The sequence below is a fragment of the Centrocercus urophasianus genome, unplaced genomic scaffold (genome assembly GCF_019232065.1).
Source record: "Centrocercus urophasianus isolate 14NV4802_14NV808 unplaced genomic scaffold, USGS_Curo_1.0 seq_14, whole genome shotgun sequence".
Lineage (NCBI taxonomy): Eukaryota > Metazoa > Chordata > Aves > Galliformes > Phasianidae > Centrocercus > Centrocercus urophasianus.
In genome coordinates this window covers 51024384-51029595 of record NW_024884586.1, presented here as the reverse complement: position 1 = coordinate 51029595, position 5212 = coordinate 51024384, and positions in this window count along the sequence as shown.

Below are 5212 nucleotides of genomic sequence, written 5' to 3'. Positions count from 1 at the left end.
GCAGCCTGGGCTGCTGGTTGGTGACCTGCACACAGCAGGGGGTTGGAGCTGGATGAGCACTGTGCTCCTTTGCAACCCAGGCCATTCTGTGATACTATGATTTTGTATATATATAAAATAAAGCCTGTTGATTCTTTGAAGCAGCCCAAGAAGCAGACGGCGTTGCAAGAGGGGATTTCTTGTGCTGGAGACATGCAGAGTTCAAATAGGTTGAAAGAGGAGTTTAAAAAAAGCAGCTGGGAAATGGAGAGGGGAAAAGAAAAAAAGGAGGATGGAAAGGAGATGTGTTAATTTGAAAGTCTAATTAAGCCAAGATGGGCTCTGGTCCTGCTTTCCTCATTGCTTTTGAGAACTGCAGCTTAGGTCAAGATTGTCTTGCCCCATTTACGGGCAATTTTTCACTTTCACTTTCCATGGTGGCGTCTTTCCTCAGAGGGCAGTGAGGCCCTGGCGCTGCCCAGAGCTGTGGGTGCCCCATCCCTGGAGGTGCCTGAGGCTGTGGATGGGCCCTGGGCAGCCGGAGCTGGGGGGCACCCAGCCCAGGGCAGGAGTGGGGCTGGGGGAGCTGTGAGGTCCCTTCCAACCCAACCCAACCCAAGTCGTTCTCTGATTCTTCCTGCCTTCATATTTCCACCCATGAGGAGCCCTCCCTCGGAAGCATCCTTAAATTCTTGCTGCCCGAGCAGCTCACAAAGAGTCAATTTCAGGGCTGAGCAGGCACACAGTGGAAGGATTCTTAAGGAAAAACAATGCCAAATGGGGGAAAGGCAAAAAGAGAAAGTGCCGTGCAGAACATGAGCATGGCCGTGGGGCCAGCAAGCTGCAGCGCTGGAGGATGCAGCACTGAAAAGGCCACAGAATGAGCAGAAAACCTGGATTTAAACCCAATAAAGCACATTGCTCACGGGGGCAGTTTCATAATTCACCTTGCCTCGCCTGGCCCACTTACCACAGCAGCATTTACCATTGCTTTTCCCATCCTCATCCTTCGTGAGCAGAAGCATTGTGCAATGCTTATGTAAGAGCCGGGTGGGTGCTGCACAATCTCTGCTCTGCTTCAGGTGTCACTGCACTCTGGGGGCTGCTCAGAGGGTCCCTATTTTCCCATCCCATCCAGGGCTGTTCCCACGCTGCTGTATGAGGTTCTGGAGCCCTTTTCCCCCTTCCCCACAGTTGTTCGTATCACTTCTGCCTGCTCACTGTTTGCTTTTTCGCTGCTTCTGCTTAATTTCATGAGAAAGTGCACAGGATTCAGACCTTAGCTGTGCTTCTCCTAAGCACTTACACTCCTCTGTGGCAGAGATTTGTCATCGCTTTTCATTGCTGTGTCCTTACTCTCGGGTTAAGAGGCCAAGATTCCTAGGAAATAGCAAAAAGGAATAAAACAAAATCAGCGTTTCGCCCCTTCTTGAAAGCTGAAACCTGTCTCAAATTTCTGCTTTTCTTTCCCCTTTACTGAAGTATTTTTAAGCAAAGCAGATCCCTGTTGCTTAGGAAATCCTCCTGTTCCTGCGGTTCCTATTTCTCACCCCAAACTGTGTTACGACCACCCACATATACATGGAGATTGCAACCGGAGGAATTCTCTTTGCTTCTGTTAACATCACTGCACACCAGAGCTGTAACAGAGCCATTTAACTCATAGAGGAGATGGAATTTCAGCAGTTAATTAATTAACTTGTTTAATCGCTCTGTGGGGAGGGCTTTCCTCTGGAAGGTGCTCTGTAAACTGAAGGAACTAGTTAAGAAGATAAGAAGTGATTGAGATAAAGGAGATATCAGCCAAAATCTTCAAGCAGAGAAACCTCAGAGTGCATGTGGGGACAGCTGGGTTTGCTGGTCAGGAACAACAAGCAATTGCACAAGGCCTGCAATAAACAGATGCAATTCTAATCTGATTTAGACCACCAGGCCAGTTCCCAGTCGGTCCCTCACCCCAAACGACACCCTCAGGACTCCTGCAAGGTTTTGCTGAACTGGAACAAAATATCCCACTCTCAGCCATGGATTCAGACAATACCGGTTTTGCAGGAGGAACCACAGCCTTCCCAGACTCCTCTTCCTTCCTCATATTTCTCTGTAAAGGTCAGTAAAAGCTCTTCTGAGCCCAGCTTCCCATGTATCTCCAATATTGTTTTTAATTCTTTCTTTCTTTCTTTCTCTCCTACGCTGACGGATGGATGGACGCTCTATTCAAAACATCCTTCCCTGCTGGTCTGTTTTCTGCAGCGTGGCTGCACTAAGGCCAAGCCAAAGCCTGTGTGTGCCAAGTTTGTTTCTAGGATTTCCCCCAAAGATACACCTCCTCCCAGGGAGAGGGTTCCAGCTCCTCCTGTGCCTTGGCAAAAATACCTGCGCATCCTACCTGCTTGCATGATTCAGCAAGATGCTTGCAGTGTGCTCCAGCCAGGTTTCGTGCACCTCAAAGCAGGGGTGGCAGATGGGTTTCCAGGCAGCTCTCTGAAAGTCCCCTCGTTAATGTGGCTTTGAATTGAGCAGCCACATTTCTCCACATCTTCATGCTGAGCAGTCGATGCCGGTGAAGCTGCCAGCTCACCTCTGCCCTGGCTTCCTTCCTGCCGAGTGCAAACAGCATGCTCAGCTGCAGAGCGACCTGGGACACAGTGATGTAAACAAGGTGACACAGGAGTAATGCGTGGCCACCTGCACTCCTCTTCCTTCCCTAGAAAACAAATCCTTGCCCATGGAGCTGGCTTCAAGCTGGCAGAGGGTCTTGTTTGACTTTTGTGCCTCTTGGCAGCCTAGGAAGGCTTTGTTCTTCCAACCCTGCGTGACTTTTTTCTCCTTTCAGAGCACCTGAGCAGAGCAACAACCTTTCCTTTCTGCTCCTGCATCAGGATATCTTCGGTCCTCTTGTTAGCGTGTTTGTGGTATTGTTTTTTTTTCTGGCATCCTTTGTACTGACCATCATGTGCTGGCTGTGATCCCAGCTGCTCCCAGCTCCAAAGGGATGCACCAATAAGGGGAGGTCATTCCACTCTTGCAAAACCTGCCCTGTCTGTGTTGTCTGTGGGTCCCCCAACAGAAATCAGCATGAAGCAGTGTGAGCGGCACTGTGAGCTCCTGAAGTGACACTGAGAAGCTGCTGTATGCTCAGCATCCTACCTGCTGCAGGCAGAGCTGGATTTGGTGTCAGAGAGCTGCCCTGGAAGTAGCTCATCTCCTATGTCACAGAATCACAGAACGGCTTTGGTTGGAAAGGAACCTCAAAGCTCACCTAGTTCCAACCATCCTGCTGCGGGCAGGGAAGGTGCCAGCCACCAAATCAGGCCACCCAGAGCCCCATCCAACTGGCCTTGGGCATCCCCAGGAATAGGGCAGTGGGTGGGTATCTTCCTCAATCCTACCCTCCAGGAAAGTCCTTGGCTCGTGGCAGCAGAGAGGTGCGTTGTAGCAAAAGCGTGTGTTTCATCAGAGAGGAGAAGCAATCTGAAAAACCCAAACCATAAACTTAAAAGAAAAAAAAAAAAAAAAGTAGGGAAAAAGCTGCAGCATTTCTTGAGAGCCTACTTTGTCTCCTCAACAATGAATGAAATCTGATGTAAAATAGAGTGCATGGCATGAATCGACGAGGGGGAAAGCCGCAGGCCTTGATGCTGATTACTGTGCCTTCAGCTTCCTTGTTGCTGTGCATCTCATCTATTTTAGTTGTCAAATGCACCATGAAGCAATCTTGCAGGACAGTTTTGAACACCTCCAGTGTGAGATCGTTAAACAATGTGAAATTAAAGATGCTTCGGCAATCTCATGAGAAGGAGGGCCGATTTCTTTTTCTGAGTGCTGATGTTTCACAGCTCAGTTTCCTATTTGAGAGTGAGCAGCCGTTCAGGTGCCCAGCACCCTATGCTGCTTTAAAAAGCACTTTTATAGCACTGTTCAGCTAGAAATTGGTGCAGCTTCGCATCAACCGTTACCAGCTAGATCTCATTAAAATAACCTTCGCTGTTCTTCTTCTCAAGACTACAGTGCAAACAGATCACATTCTCTAATCCTACGTAATACCTTATGTAAAACCACTTAACATTCCTACTAGGGCTGGGACCCATCCAGATGAACGAAGCTGCATAAAAGCACATTCCTCAACGTGCTTGACCAGCAGAGCAACGTGGTTTCGGGTGGTAAATGCAGAATGGAGATGGACACGTGCTCAAGAATCTGTGCCTGGGAGGATGCAGTGTCATGCCATGTCTTCTGCCCAAGGAGGCTGTGGATGCCCCATCCCTGCAGGCATTCAAGGCCAGGCTGGATGTGGCTCTGGGCAGCCTGGGCTGCTGGTTGGCGACCTGCACACAGCAGGGGTTGGAGCTGGATGAGCACTGTGCTCCTGTGCAACCCAGGCCATTCTATGATATGTGATTCTATGATATATGTCTTGGACTGGATGCTTTGTATATCTCTCTTACCTCCATTCTTGCAGCCACAGAATGGCTCTATCAGTAGACTTGGTGCTGCTGTTACTGATGTGCACTTTACAGTGTCGCTTCTACCAGGGACTGAGACCCAGCTGGGGATGGTGGAACAAAGCACAGACCATAAGGCAGCTTCGGAGCTCACAACACGGGCAACATGCTCCAGGAAACCAAACCTCTAGGTGTGAAGCAAAGGGTAACCAACCCAGCAAAGGCAAAACTGTGGTCTATGAAAGAGCTCTTGCATTACACTGCAGAGCCCTTGGATCCACAAAATGCTGTAGCAGGCCAAGTCTTAATGCACCATCTGCTACTGGAAAATGAAACGGCCTTTCCTGTGCTGTCACCTGATGGCTTGACAGGAGCAGAAAATCTGGAAAATGAAAAGTGGTGTTCAAACATTCAGCGGAGGAAGAGGGAAAAAGAAAGGACACAAACAGCTCGCTATCAGGAGTGCAGGAAGCTAATTTCTAGGGCAGAGGTAATTGTTTTGTTGAAAATCACCAGAGGAAATACAGCTCCCTAAAGGGTAAATAGTTTTTTTCTTTCCTTTATTTGCTGGGTGTTCAGGAAAACTGACGTATTTATGTTGGAGAGAATATACAGGATGTAGAAAGCTTTCAGAGTACGAGGGGAAATGAAATGTGAATCCCTTTAAGTTGGCAGTCACGTGCTTCCCTGCCTCTCTGGAAGCAAGGCAGTTTACATTTGGAGCCCGCTCCTGAAAAGCACCGTTTCCAATGAGCCCATAAATCAAAGCCCAATAAAATCAGACGTGACCG